A 20180-nucleotide genomic window follows, 5' to 3' on the forward strand; every position below is an offset into this window, starting at 1 on the left:
CCACCATGCAAATACTGCAGCTTTCCTCCAGATTCATTTGCATGCTGTAATTAGCTGCACATACAGTAATCAAGAACTGTGGCAAATAGAGACATCACTCTGCCTTAATTGTCTGGAAGGGGGAGGGAATTTTTTTTTTTTTAATATTAATAATTCCATACCATAATTAGTGTTGTTGCACAAACATGCAAAGAGTACCCCCTTGGTTTCCTTGGTAATTAGGTGAGTTGAGGTAATCTTCCAAGGTCCAGCTACAACCCAGATACATTTCTACATAAAGAGGGACATTACCGAGGAAGTGAATATGACTCCCGAGATCTGTGCAAAGCAAGTTTTCAATGAGAATCTTTTTATCGGTCTCCGCTGGTTACTGGTCTGTTAATTCAATTTGCACAACAGAGAGAGAGAGCGAGAGCAAAACCAATGTAATGAAGAGCCAAGTGAAGCAGGCACTGTAATGGAGAAGCTGCACATATAAAATTTATATGACAAAAATACAGATAACGATGACAATGGCTGCTGTTTTCACAGTTTATTATTCAAATCCGTTTCGACTGTGCTGGCTCTGCTCCTTCAAGTCAATTAATTTCAGTGTCATTTATTAATGAATGCAGCATGCACTTGAGTGTATATAGTTTCATAATTTAAAAAAATAAACAGTCAAGACCACAGCAAAAATATGAAATAAAAATTTTATTTGGGTAGATTTTAAGAGGGCACAAAGATATATTTGCCTTTTGCAACACAAAGGGATTTTAAACATGTCATTGGCTATATACTTTCTTATTAAAAATGGCTGTTTGCGTGGTTTGGTGCAATGTTTTTAATAACGCTGCACCAAACCTCAAAGCTGTCTTCGGTTTACATTTCTGTTAATATCTGCTGCCAAAACAGGGTTAAATACTAACAGAAATGAGCTCTACTGCATGTTATAGTGGGTGCTTAATTTGCACATGAGAAATACGCAAGTCCACTGCACCTCAGATTAGAAATACCTCAAGCATAAACAATGATGTGGTAGGTATTGATGCCGTGTATAAAACATTAATGTGGATTGAAAAAGGCAAAATTAATTTCTGATGGGATGAATGCCATAAGCCCTGCGATAGATTGGTTTTCTGGGGTGTATTCCTGCCTCTCGCCCAATGCACGCTGGGATAGGCTCCAGAACCCCCGGCGACCCCGCCCAGGATAAGGTGGGTATAAGATAATGCATGGTTGGATGGATGAATGTCATAAACAGTGGTGGTCTGGGAAAATCATGCATTGATTCCCAGTAATAAACAGCTTCGAATAGGCTCTCTACCTCCCTCTCCTCTCCCAAAACCTTCATGCCTGACGGAAGACCCGAGTAGCACCGAATTCACTTTTCTCAGAACCGTGGGGGAATAACAGTGGCTTATTGGCTCAGGCCATTTAGATGCATGGTAATTGCATTGTAAAAGCATTTCCATAATTGCAAAAGGATGCAACCTCTATTCCTGTAAGACATGCAGCTGTGTAAGAAGATCAGTTTTCCTTTGTTTAAGCAGCGTACGCTCTCTGCTTTGACTCTTACTAGCATCTCTCCCTCGCCTCTCTGTCTTATTTTCTATTACGCCCTTCATAAGATACAGAATTAACTTTCACCACTCTGGTGTTTGCAGTGCATGTTTTGTCTTTTTAATTTAAGGTTATTATTTTTTTTTTTTACTTTTGCGTTACACTTTTGAGTGCCTTTGACCTTGGATCATCTGCCAAGTGGATTTTTTTTGGATTGATTATGGTGTCTTCTACCCCCTCCTTGACTAAGTATCCTTTTTTTTTTTTTTACACTCAGACATTACAGACTAGCTTGCCTGAAAGGGCTGAGTGGCTAAATTGATGTGATTGATCCGTGAAAGACAGAAATTCTGTTTCCATAGCATACTCTTGTCAATGGATCACATGATTAAGTGTTTCTGAGCCTGTCGTTTATTGTCTAGAATGCCACAAGGATCCGGATCTAGCTTATTGCTGCAAATGCAATATAATCACGCCTGATCACGAATCAAAGTGCCTCATAAGGCTGCAATTACAGCATGTTGCTCCTCATTAAGACTCATGCAACACAAAATATAAGCATAACAGAACACGAATAACCTAAAATATGATTCTTGAAAACAATTTAAAATGAGAGAAATAGCAATATTAGGAATATTCATTTTAAAAGGTGAGCAGTGTGTTTATGGGCAAGAAACACATCCATGGCGTTTTCTGTGGATTTATCTTTTGAGCTGATACATCAGACATAATTCTGTGACTCCTAAGAAGGTCACCCCATTGTTATATTAAGGATTTATTTGGAATAACTTGAGATAATAACCGAGGCATTGATGACTGGATGCAAATTAGAATACCTCTGAATGGCCCGAAGTGCACTCCTCTGTGATTGGCTGTCGGCAAAATCAGCTGACCCGGCTAGGGATGGTGCTGTTGGGAAAATCAAATTTGAACACTAATACAATAATATCTGTACTCTCTTCCAGGTGAACCTGATGCTTGGAACAGAGGGCAGATACGCTGCCAATTGTGAGAGTGCAGCCTTCTCTGGTGGAGCTAGATTTACGCGAACGCCCCCTGGGTGCGTGAGGCAGCAGGTCTAGCCCTGACTGTTGAGCTGTGTCTCTGTTTTTAAAGAGATGTTTCTGGAAGTGATCCGATCGAGGCGTCGGCTCCACGGGCGCTTCGACGCGCAGGTTGGAGTAAAACAGCTCCTGACCCCTGTATTTTGAATGCCTATCAGCTTCACGCCAGGTTATTTTTTATTTGTCGGCTGTTTGCTAGAAAATTCCGTTTGACGTATTACTGCGAATAAATGTCAGGGAACTTTGTGTCCCCAACATTGACTCACCAGCAGTTCGGTGGGTTAATTTGGTTGACTGCTGAACTGGCCAGGGCGTGTTTGTGAAGGTAAAAAAATTTAAATAAAATTGAAAAAATGTTCAATTTTATTTAATTTATTAAAACAGTGAATCAAAGTTGTTGACAAGTTCACTGACTCCTGAGGACACACAATGGCTTTCCTAACTGTGGAAAAACTCACCTGGGGCCCCAGTGTACGGCTTCCATAATTATGCAAGTTAACTGTAATTATGCACGTTGACTGTAATTATGGATGTTAACTGAATGTCAACCATGGGAAGATCTGGCCGCAACCCAACGCACATTAAAAGTCACCTGCTCGTAATCTTTCTGTCAGCGTTGCCACAGCGACATATGGCGTCTACTTACGGCACCAAGCAAAATACGTTTACGTCAAAAGGCAGTGACAGTTTGTGTATATATGGAACAATCATCGTGTGCCAATTAACTTTTAATCTCTGAAAAAGTGCACAATAATGCGATGAAGGACCTTAAAATTCCTGCTGGCGTGGTTACCCGAGCGTAAAATATGCAAGAAATGAGTCTTCGCAGCGGAGCAGTCTGGAGGGTATTGTGTACCGGCAGCTGTTTCATTGTTCTGCAGTCTGTTTAACCGTGTGCAGCACATGACAATAGCAGGCAACGGAAAAAACAAATTGCGGGATCCAATGGAAACAATGGGACAATTAGTGTTTTTTTTTTTTGTTGTTGTTGTTTGTTTGTCAGCTGGAATTAAATAAATACGAAAAAGAAAAAGAGCAAAGTACAGCATTGGGATTCAAAAAATTTTTTTTTAGAAAAATTGTAATGTGGCGGGTCAAAAACAATGCTTGATACATACTTCAAGTACGTGGGACCTTTGCGTCCATCGGTCTGTCCGCGCGGCCTTGCGTGGTGATTTGTGTGGCCAATCCGCACGTCCACGCTTTGGCACCTGCAAAGGGGCTCCTGACTGTCCGACGCCAGCGCTTTCCAAACACTTTTCTCAACTGCCGCATGGAATAGAATGGAATTCTGGGAAATAGAAGGTCTTTCCTCGTCTCACGCCGAGGCCAAGCGGGGTCTCCGTTTCGTCTGAATTCCCCTCACGAAATGCTCCCCCGCAGCTTGGGGGCACCGTGCGACGCTGGGCCTCTGACAGAGGATAAGCATCTTCACAGCACTCTACGGTTCAATCAGCATTTGTCCTTAAATTTGACTCAGGATTTAGACCCGCGCGTTTGGTTGCATTTCCAAACTGCCTTAAGAAAAAAAGGTAATACTTTATTCATGAGCTAAATTATGGGCAAATGTGAATTTAATTCAGGTCAGTGTCCACTGAACGTTCAAAAGGCGCGTTTCTCTAAGTCTGTGCACTACAGAGGCAATATTCATGATCGATAACAGAACAGGCTTTAAAAAATGAAATAACATACTATGCATTAGCAGTCTCAAGCACTTTGCTGGAAAAAAAAATGCAGTATAGAAATGCAACACGATCTTTCAAGCGCTGAGCAGGACAAAACTGATTTGATATTTAGTCACAAGCAGCGTAACACAACCACCGATACATAAAATCAATGTCTCTTACCTTCAGTGAATTCGTGTAGGATCGCGCAATTATCTGCGACGTTCAGAAATAACACGCAGGCAGTATGGCGGCTTTCTGTCTGGCGAATGTCTATTTACACAAGCCCGATGTGCGGCGTGCGCTCCGACTAAGGCATTAATCTGCAATACAAACAGAGCAAAGACGTGGAAGCATCTCGCGGTATTAACCCTCTGTCTGTGGCGAGGCAGCGGGGCCGTGTCGAGCAAATTGCCGTACACCCGGCTTGGAAACATCACACCAGCTTAATATCGCTCCGATACGATCCTGGTGTTATGCCATTAGTGCTTAGCTGCAATAAGCTGTCATGAACTGTAGCGACAGGCTTCGGCATTGTGTAAAGAGTCACTTGCATTTTTTTCCCGATTCTTTAACTATTTTTTCCTCAAATTGGAAGCAGAAATATTGCCTGTCTATTCACCACAAATATTTATTTATTTATTTATTTATTTGACGGTGCACTGAAACCTAAGTCTTTAGACCTTTAGACCAGACCTTTTTTGAATTTGTTATGAAAAAGTATAACGCTTGTGCTTGCTCATAAGTTAACATTAAGGACAAACGTTGATTGAATACCAGCCACAGTGACTAGTTGGCATCCTACAGCCCCATGGTGCTACAGCGTACTCGAGGGAGGGCATATCTCTCACTGACAAAAAAAAAACCAAAACATTATCCTGTGGGTGCCTGGCATGTTGCTGCGATGATAAGGGCCATGGAAACCGTATCTGGCCTTAACCCATCCTACCTATCCCACTGCCAGGATGACATACTAATCATTTTTCTTTTTTTCTTGCAAACACAGATTGGTGAGTTGATTTTTGGTGATGTCCTCATTTGTGAACAAACACTGTTTGCCTCATACTGTGAGTCAAAGTGAAGGATACATCTTTTATTTTTTTAGTTTTAGCAATAGCAAGGCTGTAGCTTATTATATGGGCCACAGAAGCCATTACCCACCAGCCTCAGCACTGCAGGTGCTGTATTAACAAGGGTTTTTCTGCCACAGTGATTGGTGGTCTGTAAGAAAAGGGGGGAATATAGGCTTTCTATTCATTTTCAAAGTTGGATCATGATTTCCTCTCCCGGGACTTATTTTCCCCAACATCTACCTCAGAACAAAATGTACGACCTTTTAATCTGTATGAACGTGTGGAGTTTTGCAAGCTTCCCACATTATGATTATGATTATTATTATTATTACTACTGCTATTATTATTAGAGAATGGGTTTTTAATGGTATGATCATTGTACAGTATAATAGTATGACAGATATCGTATTATACATAGTAATGCATTGTATCATTGTATGATCATTGAATTTAGTTCAAATATTCAAAGTTTACTAGTAGGATTCTATTAACATTAACAGTAGCGTGCCAACCGTGTAACTTCCTTGCATAAGAAAAAGTGCAAAACATCATAGCAAGATCTTCACTACTCAGCCGGTAAAAATTTGGGCTCTCCCATCTCTGACACTGAAGGTGGGATTCGATTCTTCTCTGGGCATAGGGATCACGGTGCTAAATCTATTTGTGTTTGTGCTTTAGTTTTATATATCTTTTCTGTGTGCAGCGGTGTTCGTGTTGATTGATTGTGCGGGAATGTCTATTGAATTTGGGATTTGTATGTAATTGCTTTGCTCGGGCCTTGATTGGTTTAACATACCTGTCCGTGCATGAGATGAATGCATGACTCCCAAAGGGATCATCATTATTTAATCAATGTTATTTTAATTCCATTTAATTCAATTTAATTTTATTTGCAGAGTGATTTTTTTCTACAGATAGACCGCCCGGCGGGGAGAAATCCTGGGATGCTTTGTGTCAGTGTGAGTGAAAGGTGAACCGATCTGTCCTTGTTTCCTTTTCAATTACAGGCCGTGACAAAACATTACAAATGAGGCAAATGCAGACGATGCGGAATCCCTGACTGAAAAGCACAGGATCAACGAGGCCCTCTCATTTATTTTGAGCGTGAAGTCCCGTGCATTTTGTGTGACATCAGAGTGCTGGGAACCAATCATTGGTAGGCTGGATTGTGGTTGGAGACAGTTTCATGGGTGCAATCTTTCATTTTCCCAGGGAAGACTACGTTGTGAAGTGCAGAAGCTATGGCTACAAAGCCAATATGGGCGTCCAGAAAAGTAAACCTGCTCTCTGCGGTTAGCGTGTAGCTGGACCCATCTGCTATAGGCTTGATGGTAAACCATTGCATTTTCCCATGGCTTCTGTTCAATGACATCAGCACTATTTTTTTTTTTTTTGCTTGATCATCTTTTGAGTATTTGCTCCAGTTACATAATGGCAATGGCAACAAATAAATAAATACATTAATTAATTAATAGATAAATAAATTGATAAATAATTGGCATGAAGTTAAAGACAAAATGCCGTAACAGTTAGATTGATGTATCGTCCGCTCTTCCCTCAACCACAAATAAAATACATTAAAAAAAACCTTCCTACTTCTGCCTGTCCCCTGGAGTGCTTTTCCTTAAGTGGAATTTTATGTTGAATTTTTTTTAAGCATCTTGAAAGCTGAGCATTAGCCTGTTTGATGGAGGTGGGCAAAACTGTAAAACTGCGGCCAGGAAATCATTTGTAATCACAGGTTTGCTAATCATAGTTCAGTTCCTGGAATGGGCCTTGCTCTCGTACCCTTGAGATATAAGTTACTTCAAAGTACTTTGGCTGCAGTCCCGCAGTAAATATCCAGCTGTCTAAACGGATAATAAAATATGCAAAACCGTAAAATGTAAGCCAAGCAAGTTGCCCCTAGGAAGGGTGTCCTCTGTAGAGAATAAATAATGTAACATGCCATTTCTTTTGGACTGTAGTGTGGAAGATATTTTTACTAACCATATATAAAAGTATAAATAATGAACGGTTGTGATCCCTTTACCATTTGCACTTATTTCAGTCTAAACAAATCTCAGAGCTGTCACTTAATGAACTGCACCCTGTCCAAACACACACACACCCTGCACTCTGCCATTTTCCTTCAACCCTCACCGAGCCCCCACGTTCATCTTCAGCACCCCCTCTCCCACCTCCCCCCCCCCCACCCTTCCACTTTGGGAACCACTGACTTAATAGAATGAATAATAAAATAACATTTTGCACCTCATCCTGCATTTTCTCACATCTTAATTAAATTTGGGTGTCATAAGCATTGAATAATCAACGAGTGAAATATTTTCCACAACACACACACACACACACACACACACCATTTTTAGTAAGTGATAAGTCAGCTATTTGCTATTTTGGAGCACTGTATCATAGATCCGCAGCATGCAGACCATGTACTGAGAAATATATGACTTATTATGAGTCAGTGCTTCTTTGAGCTGGATATAAAACAAACACCTTTCCCTTCATTCTCTGCAGTCAGGAAGGGAAACAGGCTTCTCAAAGATCTTAACCTTTTCACTTTCTGTCTGGCCCAAAGAAATTAAATTTCCTTCTTCTTTTTTTTTGCGACGTGACGGTCATCTTCTCAGTCCGCAAGGACTTCGGAGACAGGTGGCTTTCAGAAGCACAGCATCTCACTGTTGTACAAGTTTCACACACAGAAGAAGGCACTGTGACACGGCGGATCACATTTATAGCACTTTTGCAGCCCTTAGACACCGGACCGAAGTCCCGCCTCAGTGTGGTCATCGTAGATCCTCGGGCACTGATCATAAAGAGCAGCACAAATGACCTCTCGTAACCTGGCCAGCTAATTGGTCCCGGTGTAATTTTCTTAATAAGTCCCCTCCTTCCATTTTGGTGCTTATCTGGCGAGTTCTCTAGCGGATGGATTGTGGCTGCGCTGGATATTCTGAGCGGTGGTTATGCACCTGTTCGAATCGCATCTCGGCTCTCCTCCCGCTGACCTCTGTGTATTTAACACGGCTTTGCAAACCCCACTTACACGGCACTCAGACCCATTTCCTACATCCTCCCTCTCGTACCTTCCTATTATGCTGTAGGCTTGTTTTTATTTTATTTATTTAACCTTTATTTAACCGGGGTAGACGCATTGAGCTTGACATGTCTATTGCAAGTGAGCCCTGGAGTCTGTACATGTCTGGACTTTATCTAATATGCTGCTTACTACTTCTGAGTAAAAAGTGAATAAGTACCACGTGTGCTATGGGGCTGTGGGAGGAATTTACCCTAGCCCTGTGTGCTGTGAGACTGTAATTACCCCAGTCCTGTGTGCTGTGGGGCTGTATTTACCCCAGCCCTGTGTGCTGTGGGGCTGTATTTACCCCAGCCCTGTGTGCTGTGGGGCTGTATTTACCCCAGCCCTGTGTGCTGTGGGGCTGTATTTACCCCAGCCCTGTGTGCTGTGGGGTAATATTACCATAGCTATTCTCATGAGGAATTATCATTGTGGTGGGGTTTTGTCATTGCATACATGCCATGAGGACTGTGCACAAAGGAAATGTTACAATCTCCAGTTTGTCTAGACTCTCTGGAATAAGTTGTGCTGACCTGCAAGGTCCCATTGGCTATACCTGTCAGTATAGCCAATGGGACTTACCATGCGCAAAAAATGACTTGACATGGGGGTGTTGCTTTCACGGCAGAAATGCTTAATTATTTTTCTGAGAAAGTTATAATGGAGAGACCGTAATCACATTACAGGTGCCCAAGCATAATTGTGTGTTGTTATTTCCAATGAGGTCATCAAACCGCAGTCATTTGGTGGAACGTACAAGGCCTTTGATCTTGCCATTCATACGGGTTGCGTGGTGCTTTCTGGTCATTTGCGTTAATGAAATGTAAATGGATATAATAATCACAGGCGTTTGAGTCATGGCGGACAGCCAGGACCGCCCATGATCAACGAGTGCCATTAGATCAGTACTGGAGGGTCTATTCTGGCTCTAATGACCAACGCAAGGGGTGGAGTTGAGTCAGTTGCTTGAAGATGACTTGATTCACTGACTAAGAACAAGCAAATGGGTAAATAGGGTTTTTTTTTATCAATTATGTGATAGGTCATGCTCAAAAATAAACAAAATGGGCAGTTTGAGACAGTAACAATTTAACAAACCTGCAACATATGATTCAGACTGATGGAGCCAGTAGGAGGCAGCTAGTAGCCAATCAGGTTAGGTGGGATGCAACCATCTGCCAACCAGTGAGGCTGAACAGCTACATTACCTTTAAAACCCAAGCTGATTGGTTGGTCCAGACTGACAGGTATACCACACACTCCAGTATAGGCAGAGGATGGCCACTTGTAGGCACCCCCCCCCCCCCCCCACCACCCCCCCCCCCCCCCACATCCATTCATGCACACTTGCGTAAGTCTGGGCCCCCCCCCCCCCCCCCATTGCACAAATCATGTGTTATCTTCTAAAGCTGCTTACATCATGCCCATTAAGGATGTGTGCCAAATAAATAACAATGTGGGCTGCCTTATCTGCCGCTCTGCAGTGTGATGGAAACGCAGCTAAATCGCGCGTGGCTGAGGGAAGGGTGATGCAAGAGAAATGCCACAAATAATACTGAACAGGAAGGAAAACAGAGCAAGGGGATGACATGAGCACAGAGAGACGGATTTGCGGTTTATACATCTAATGAGACTCAGCTGGATGGTGGTTCCTTCCATATTTATTTTTATTTATTTCTTTTTAGTATTTTTTGCTTTATTTTTATTGTAGGGTCACACGATAAACACAAAGAACTGAGTCGCCACGGTTACAGTGGCGACAACGTGGTAAGCATGGTAACCCAGCCGCCCACACTGTCTTTTCACCACTGCGTTTGATGGCATAATTGCCCGTCATGAAGGTACCGCGAAACTCAGCTTTGCCAGGGCTGTTTTTTGAGTCACGGCATTCAAGCACCCGGCTCTGTCCTCCCCCCCTTCCCCCATCCTCCGATGACACTCTACACGCTTTGCGCATTTCGGTCCGCCGCGAGGGACTTAGACACAGTTTTGCGTTAGCACGCTACCTGCTACACGCCAGTAAAGTTTAGTCCGAGTCACGTTCAACGGGACGCTTCGAACATGTGGTAAACGACCGGAAAGAAAAGGAACACGGGGCATCACAACAATTAAAGTATTAAAAATGAAAGCATTCAAATTCAGTTAAAATAGTTGGATTCAGTTGAACATTGTTCCCTTCATTGCAGTTAAGCGTTAGGCCAGAGCCCAGAGCAGGATTTTACAACACAGCATGAATACTAAATTGAAACCTTGGAACCTTGCGTGTTTAAATTTTGAAATATGCAAGAGAAACGTGAGAAACATGAGAAACATTCGTCAACCTGAGGACCAGAGTCGTGCCAATGAAAGGCAAGGAAACAATTTTGAAAAAAATAAAATAAATAAATAAATAAATAAGTAAATAAATAAATAAAAAACTGTCAGAGACATAGGATAACCCCTGAGCTGACCAAAATCAACCTTTTGGAACATCATTAAGAAGAAAGAGAGCGCTGGTGAGCTCAGTAACCGCAAAGGGCCTGGCAGGCCTAGGAAGGCCTCTACAGTTAATGACGGAAGGATGAAGACCAACCCCTGAACGCCTGCCCGACAGATCAGAAGCATTCCGCAGGAGGCAGGCGTGGATGTGTCAATGACTATGAGCTTCACGAACAGAACTGCGGAGGCTACGCTGCAAGATCAAAACCGCTAGTTAGCCGCCAAAGCAGGATGGCCATGTTACAGTTTGCTAGGAAGAACCTACCGTAAATGAGTCTGCAGAGTTCGGGAGAAAGGTGTTGTGGACAGATGAGGCCAAGATATGCTTGTATCGGTGTGACGGCAAGTGTGTTGGCCAAAACAAACTGCCCAGGATTCCAAGAACTTATTGCAAGTCATTGCATGCAATGGATATTTTGACAAAGTACTGAACATGACTACTTTAATTTACGTAATATTAATATGACCCAAATGTTTATGGTGTCCTGACATGGAGGGCTTTGTGTAAAAGGTGCTGTAATTTCTACATGGTGAAACCAAAGTGTAGAAAATACACATTTAAATAAAAGGTGAGAATGTGGACTTGTGAATTGTTAAACTACAAATCTAAAATTGTGGAAGACGGAGCTCAATCAAGAAAAAATATGTTTGTCCCAAACATTATGGAGCTCACTGCACATAGCTGTATATATTTCTCTTGAAATGTAAATTTTTCAAATAACTGAAAACTATATGAAATATTTCGCTTTCGGTATTTTGTTTTGCTGCACTGTACAACTGCAATTATTTGACTTGGAAGAACATGGGTTTCATATGATGAATAGAAAACTTAAGGCAACTAGATCCATTAAATACAAATGGCAAAACAGATGTCCTTTTTGCCACTCTCATAGAAAGAAAAATGGAAGAAGGAAAAAAAAAAACAGCAAAAAACAAAATAAGTTAATTACGGGAGTAAGGCTTAAATGAGGTGGTATTACACGGTGGATCTGAGTGGAGAACAGGCGTGTGCACATTGAGACCTGCTATGTCACATATAGGAAAGCGCTTCACTGCACACACACACACACACAAACACACACACACACCCAAGCATATAAACACACACACACACACATACGCTTGCACATCTGCACACACGCATACACACAAACAAACAAGGACACACACACACGCATGCACACACACACACATACTCGCATGCTTGCACACACACACACACACGCACACACACACATATTCGCATGCCTGCACACACACACACACACACGCGCACATGCGCACACACACTCACACACACGCAAACACACACAGTATGTGTGCACGCCTTCCTCAGGGGTGTCACTGTGCAGAAGGCCAGTGAGTCATACAGATTTGGAGAAAAGCACATTTTGCTTCGTGGAACCTTGCTGTGGCTTCCCAGGTGAAATGCTTCATATTGTGGGAACATAATTGCGGGTGTCACACTTTTTTTTGTACAAAACAGTGATTTAAAATGTCTGCGAAGGATCCAGGAATACACACTGTAAATGCCTGACTTCATACACATGCCCCCTCAAACTACAACCAACCCTCCCCCTCCCCCCCCAGAGATACCCCCCCACAGGGTCACACAGAATGCAAAACTGAGCATTTCCTTTTTTCTTTTTTTCTTATCCTTATTCTTTTCAGCATCACGTCTGCTCCATGCAAGGTTGTTCCTGTGGTTGGAGAGTGCACTGGAGACACACTCTAGAGGGAAAGTCTGATAGTCAGCAGAACATGGGAGCCCATGCACATGGGGGGGGGGGGTCATGGATCACAGACAGAGCGTGTGCACAGAGAGGGGGAGGGCCCTAGCTCACAGACAGAGCGTGTGCAGAGAGAGGGGGAGGGCCCTAGCTCACAGACAGAGCGTGTGCACAGAGAGGGGGAGGGCCACAGCGCACAGACAGAGCGTGTGCACAGAGAGGGGGAGGGCCACAGCGCACAGACAGAGCGTGTGCACAGAGAGGGGGAGGGCCACAGCTCACAGACAGTCTGTGGGCTGGAGGATGCAGACCTTTGAGGGAACGTGAGAACCTGTTAACGAGCTCTAATATGATCCCATCCTAGAAATGGTCCTATCATGATACAATGATGACACAGTAATTGAGCAATTTGATTGTTTTATAAAAATATTTAAAAATCAATACATTTTTTAAAAAATGTGATCATCAGCTTTCATTGATTTGCGGCATTTTCTTTTGAACCAGACAACAAATTATATTTTCCAAACAAATCAAAGAAGCAGCAGATTATACAAAAAAGGAATTATTTAAATATATTGGGGTTGAAATATAAATAGATTTGTATGTGTACTGGTGTTTGATCCACAGTGGTGGTGCCATTGCAGGGCTACTGTCAGTACTGCCTCCTGCCCTGTCCGAAAGCACACAGTGAAATGGCAGCCTGGTTTACTGACCTGTTCTCGTGAAGCACCCCTCCACACAGAACTGACCGATGGTTTATTTTAAATGTACGCTCTCCGTCGGCTGTGCTTATGAAACACCGCCATGCCGCCGCAGACTCAGAGGGAGAGCCGTCCGCCTACGTGAGCTTTCGTGACGAGCGTCCAAAATGGCCCCCGGCCTCCCGTTCTCACCCCTGCAGGTGTCCAGATTAATCCTGGCGAAGAACAGAAGCAGAGCGTGCTTTGTCTTCATGTGCATCACATATATGTACCGAAGGATTAGATGGAGGAAAAAAAAATAATAAAAACGACTCAGAGTGTCCTTCAGTTAGAGGACACGTGTTTCTGAAAACCAGCTCTTGTTTCATTTCCTAGGCAGGGTTTATAAGCAATACCCCTGGGTGTAGTCACACATTTATATGGACAAAAGCTACTAGTTACTGGAGAAAAAAACCCCAAAAAAAACACATTTCAATATTTTTATATTGTATATTGTTCACATAGTAAAAACAACAGCGCAAGTGAAAGATGGAGGATTATATGCAGCAGTAGATGTTTCCACTGAGCCTTGCCCTCTGTGCATTGTGGGGAAAAAAATAACATACACATATTTTCATACTTGTCGCTGTCAAGTGGGGGGGGGGGGGGAATGAAAACAAACAGATGGACCGGTGCGCCTTTGCGCTCACGAACAGCGCCCGGTTCATACATGTAAAGGCGTAAAGACGACCGTGTTTATCGAGCCACGGTCACGTGAGAACGCCCGGGGCATTACTGGGGCGCGCGCTTTGCGGAGAAGGAAAGTGCCGCCGCGATCATTACTGCGAATAGAGACGGAATGCGAAAATCTTTGCATGTGTCACGGTTAATACGAGTTAATCCATCGTAAATAGCAATTTGCGCATACATAATGCATGCGCCAATGTATAAAGGCGTCCTGAACGGCCCAGACTACCGAGGCCCGCATTTATAGCAGGCACTTTGCGTTGCTGTTCGCTTTGCATCGTTGAACGTGCGAGACGTTTCTCCTGGTGAAATTCAGGTCAGGTACCAAGCCCGAGAGCACAGCTTGTGCCCCATCTGGATTTGAACCTGCAACCTTCTGCTTATGAGTTCAGATCCATAACATCCACACCTAAAAGCCACAATGAATATTATTTCAGAATCATAAAGGAAGTGGTTAAAAGAAAAAAAAAACAAATTATCAGTTTGCTAAGTCTTGATTTGAGGTATTTGTCCTGAAATGTATTGTATAAATGCCAGACTTTTAAGAAAAACACAGCCCATTGAAGTGCTGGTATTCAGGGCAACATTGGTAAAGCGAACACTTTCAGCCTCCCTGTTTGCAATGTGTAAGGTCCAGAGCCCAGTGATCATGGCTTGGAAACATTCAGTATTTATTTTACTTATTTATTTATTACTTTTACAACCTCGTTGCTTTGAGGACAGGCACTTACGCACCTGCATTATGTCATTACCAGTCGAGTCATATATCAAACCCTGTCAAAACGTTTCTGGCACGCACCCCCCCCCCCCCCAATCCCACCCCCGCCAGCTGTGATCCTCTGTTCCATATGTGAAATGGAACAGGGGGATTGGCTCCCAGTTTGTATGAGCTGCTAATTATAGCATGCCACGGCTGCTCTACTCCTTACGTTGCCCTTGCCGTTGTAGCAGGAGCAGTGAGCTGCGGCTTCTATTTTTGCCCACCTCTTCAATCCTCACCTGTCAGGTACCCAACACCGCCAACTCTGCTCTATGCTGGGCTACCCAGAAACGCTGCTCGCCAGGTAAATGCTGGCCGGTTGAAAGACTGCGCGTGTGTGGGTGTGTGTGTGTGTGTGTGTGGGGGGGGGGGGGTGGTAGTGGCTGGGGTGTCCCTTCATCCTCTCTCCTTTGATGCTATATTTTCCTCCCATTTTTCAATACATATTTTCCTCCCTTCTGCTGAATTGCTCTGCAGCCAAGCCATTACGAGTCTCCCAGAGGACCTGGGGCCGGTGAACCTCGATCCCCAACGTGGAGGAGTGTGCCACAACTGTAATTGTCAGATAAGACACAGAGAGATAGAGTGTGGGAGAGAGGGAGGGGTTGGGGGGGGGGGGGGGGGCAGACAAACGGAAGCAGAGGAAAGGGAGAGAGAGAGAGAGAGAGAGGATAGAGAGAGATACTCTGCATCTTCATCTCAGACAGTGTTTTGGGAAAATACAAAAATACTGTACATAATAGAAACGAGGGAAAACACCTCTGCCTTTCTTTTCTCTCAAATGACAAGACACAAAAAAGTTTTTTTTTTTCATACAGAGCTGTTCACAGACTATGGGTATGAGCTGAAAGGGTGATTTGTCCAGGTGGGGAAGCATTGACTGGCTCGCGCCACTCACTGAGAGACCTTGTGCGCGAGGAGTGCACCCTCCCTGTCTCTCTCTCTTTTCTTCCTTCTCCGCTCCAGCAGGCACCGGCTGGGCTTCTCCAACGACAAGCAAAAATCGAGGGAAACGAGCGGGGAACAACAATCGAGAGAATACAAAGGGAAAACAGAGAGTGCGATAGAGAGGGAGCGAGAGAAAGAGGGGTGAAATACATCGTTTCTCCCGGCTGTGGTCGCGGTCTCTGACACGCAAAACTGAGCCGCCTCACTGAAGCGGACTGTAGCGCGCGCAGGGCTGTGCGCTCCTTCAGCCAGCTAATCTCGTGGACTAAAGGACCGCGCGCGGCGTTTCAAGGTAAGAAGCAAAGCTCTCCTCTCTCTTTCTGCCCGTGCTTTTACTGAGCTGAGAAGCTGTGTCTGTGACACATACTGTAGAGAAAACGAAGCGAGAGGTACGTGAATCCATCTATTTGTGGCGTGATTCCGTGTTTTAAAATGCATTTCGAATTGGATGTGAAAAGTTGTAATTGATTTGTCCTCACCCATACTGCATGCTGCCAAAAGGTCGTTTTTAAAAATTAAATTAGGGGCATATCTTCGTCCGTATGCTGCTTGAAGCTGAAAGGGCGATGCCAGTATATTAAGATTCTTTTTTTGCCTCTCGTTGCATTCGAGCGGCTGAGAGGGGGGTATGCTGAAGGTTGAATAATTAACGGCAGAAGTGTTTGTCCCTCAACTGCGCGAGACGCTTTGCTTTGTAAGCAGGCACGGGGTTTACAGAGGTTTGGCGTACGGTTGGTTTTATGTGTTGTGTCCGCTACATTCTTTGGATTTACAGTGAGGCGCTCGGTGTCGAAACCTGTTCAGTAAACGGACGAGCTAGGCGACGATTCGTTCTGTTCCATCTATATACGGTCGACATAATTACTTTATAATCGTCCCCTGAGTTTTCTTGGGACTGCTTCGATAAAATAAAGAACCGTGTCATTTTCTGTGAACGAGCGCTTGTGTGCGTGTTGCGTGTGTGTTGGGGGTGGGTGGGGTGGGGAAGAGGGAGAGAGAAGGGGGGGGGGGGGGGGTGCTGAAAAATTTTCTGAAGTTATTTATGAAAATGAAAGGCATTGCTTTTGGTTTCAAGGGTTTGCTGTTTTATCAGGGAGTGCATCAGTAGCCGCGCCCGCAGACAGCCGCGTACATGAGCTCTGTCCTTTTGCAGAAGTGCTTAAAACATTTATGACTGCATTGTGTGTTGCATCTCGGCTGCCCTGAAATATTTTAAATACTTCAATTATAAATAAGCTTCGCTATGGAAGCCGAAGCCCTCCGCAGCATAGCTGGTGACGGTTCTAACCCGTGCGTACACCGTTGAACGGTTGCTGGTAGGCGAATCCCGAGCCCCCCTTTAAGATACGTGCAGTCAACTGCCCACGGTAAGGAGACGTCACGTTGGAGTGCGTACAGCGGTGAGCGGAGCGGGGAAGGAAGACTGGGTCTATCGGGGGAAAATGAGAACAAGGAGAGCGGTTTTTGATGTTATGAGACAACTCAGCAGAGTGCCTATAGGACAGATACTAACCGATATTTAGCGCAGGGCTGTACTGTAGAAAAACTGTGTCACTTCTCATTTACATACTAACCTTACCGGGGGTCTTCTCGCCAAATGCCTAGCTATTTAAAAAATTCCTTTAGCGCGTGTGTACAAATAATAATAATAATACTAATAATTTGGGAAATAACAGCTTTTCGCAATGGTTTATAATACAGGGCTGATCGTGATTGGTATGAAAACAGAACGGAGATGAGTCGTACCCAGAGGCTCAGCCGACTAACTTCAATAGGATGTGGAAAATATATTTGAATCTCTTTCAGGAATCAATTATCCGTCCCTGTGCGCAGGTACAGCCTGCCGGGCTTGAGCGGACGCTGTGTGTTACGTGCGCGTGTGTGTGGGACCGGAGTGGCGAGTGCGATTCCTTTTGATGTTTTATTAAGTGTTAACCATGGGTGAGCCAGCGCACAGCCCTCACGCTGGATGTGCACGCTAAAGCGGAGAGTAGAAGGGGAATCGGGGCATCGCGCTTGGCTTTGCTGGAGATTAGCATTGCCTGTTACAATCCCTGGGTTTTCATTACAGTAATTATCTCTGTCCAGGGGTGTGTGTGTGTGTGTGTGCGTGTGTGTGCGTGCGTGCATGAGCTTGTGTGTGTGTGTGTGTGTGTGTGTGTGTGTTTGGGGGCTTATGGGAGAGCACATCATGCTATTATAAAGGGAAAATTATTTTGTTAGGAAGAGCACACAGTGTTCATATGAATCACACAGGATGTTGTAATGAAGAGCACAGGATATTGTGATGAAGAACACAGGATGGTGTTATGGAGAGCACAGGATGTTGTTATGATGGGCACACAGTGTTCTTATGAGGAGCACAGGATGTTATGAGGAGCACAGGCTGCTGTGATGAAACGCACACAGCGTCGTGTTGAAGAGCACATGTGAGAGTGGTATGTAGGCTGACCTGCTTGTTTCATGTGGATGTTTCGTATCGTCTCTGTTTCCTGGGGTGGAGCTGTGCCATTTAGGGAAAAGCCCCATTTGCACACTGATGCACTTTGTGCAGAGTCTTACTGTGAAGAACAAGGCCCCATTCCCCCAGCCACACACCTTTCCCTCCCCACACACCCATCCCCATGCCTCCTTACCCCACCCCATACCCCTTTTCCCCACCCCACACCCATTTCTCCAATCCATGTCCCCTTCCCCACCACATGGCGCCTCTCCACATCCTAACCCCCCTCCCCCCTGCCTACACCCCTTTCTCCAAGCCACACCAATTTCCCCACCCCACGCCCCCTTCCCCATGCCTCCTTACCTCACCCCATACCCCTTTTCCCTACCCTACACCCCTTTCTCCAATCCACTCCCCCTTCCCCACATCCCCTTCCCTACCCCATGGCCCCTCTCCCCACCCCAAACCCCCTTTCCCCACCCTACACCCCTTTCTACAAACCACACCCCCTTTCCCCACCCCACGCCCCTTTTCTCTGCCGAAAATCACAGGCTGGTTGCAGGAAGCTCTCGCACCGCGCTCGTCTCTGAAATGGCGGTAGAGGTGCGGCAGACGGTGGGCCCAGGGGGGGGGGCATCAGGGGTTAAACCACAACAGGCCTGACTCCGAACAGCAGACTCAAGAATTTCCCTCGACTTTAGTTAAGGGACTGTCCGCCTGGGTTTTTTTAATATTGGCGCTAAATAAACGTGAAGCCGCGGAACGTAATTTGTCGGAGCCCGAGATTGATTGTGCCCCGGCGTGTAATGTGCAGTGTGAGCGTTCCGTTTCCCACTGAATATGTATGTGAGCCCCTCTCTTCATCTGCCATTAATCAAACATTCAGCGGAGCCGCGGCTGTTTTCGCTGCTAACGCCAGCCGTTGTTTTGCATTCATTTTGGACTGCCGGCGATGGGAGGATTTAGCATTAGCGCTAGCTCTTCCTGTATTTCTTTCTGAAGTTCTGTTCTGGTTGATGCGGATTAGCATTGCAGATGGAGTCCTCTCGGCCTTTCATTCCAGCAAGATCAAGGCTGTCAGACATGAAGCTACAGAGCATATTCATATACATGCACACACACACATGTACACACACACACACACACACACACTTGTGCACACACACACATGTACACACATACACACTTGTGCACGCACACACACACATACACACACATACATACACACACACGTGCTCTCACACACACACACACACACACACACACACACACACATGTACACGCACACACACACGCATGAACACACATACACACACATGCTCTCACACACACACACACACACACACACATACACACACACACGCATGTACACGCACACACACGCATGAACACACATACACACACACATACAAACACACATTCATACTCGTGCCTGCACACGTATGCATACAAACACATGCACGCACACATGCACACATGCACACCTGCACATGCATGCACACGCACATTGACTCACTTGCATGCATCCCTGTAAGAAAGCTCCCGTTTGTTCCTGTCTGCGGCTGAAAGGGGGAAGTGATGGGCTGTCATGATCTGCAGACTAATGGAAGCACTGCCCGCTCCACTCTGGGAAATGACTGGTAACCGGTGAGCCCATGCATTTGTGCTGAAATATGTAGCAATGTGTGCTCTTGCACAGGAAATCAAGTTTACCGTATAATCCCTGCCCGAAGACGTCCCCGGGGAATCCAAATCCTTTACAGGTGAAAAATACTCACGTATTTCAAACATGCTGCTGAGTCCTCTCGTACTGTAGGGGGCGCTGTGGTACGCTGGCGACAAACTCAGATCTGTTACCGAATCGCCAGACTCTAGACAGCCTCTCCGTTGATTACGTCGTTGGAGCTCTTTTTAAAAAAATTTAACGCGGGGCGCGAGACAGAAGGGATGCGGAGGTTAGACCCCGAGC

General features: G+C 44.9%; 1 protein-coding gene across 2 annotated transcripts in view; it reads left to right on the plus strand.

The window, feature by feature from the left end:
- Window positions 1-15496: 15496 nt before the first annotated feature.
- lingo2b (leucine rich repeat and Ig domain containing 2b) overlaps window positions 15497-20180 on the plus strand; it is a 259034-nt gene continuing 254350 nt past the window's right edge. The window contains exon 1 of one of the 2 annotated variants that reach the window (XM_064334809.1): window positions 15497-16060. The gene's annotated coding sequence lies outside the window, so the exon portion shown is untranslated. Of the gene's footprint in view, window positions 16061-16080; window positions 16158-20180 lie in introns of those variants that run through there. The other variant, XM_064334811.1, reaches the window with a different exon arrangement.

The sequence above is a fragment of the Anguilla rostrata genome, chromosome 5, assembly GCF_018555375.3.
Source record: "Anguilla rostrata isolate EN2019 chromosome 5, ASM1855537v3, whole genome shotgun sequence".
In the NCBI taxonomy this organism is placed as follows: domain Eukaryota; kingdom Metazoa; phylum Chordata; class Actinopteri; order Anguilliformes; family Anguillidae; genus Anguilla; species Anguilla rostrata.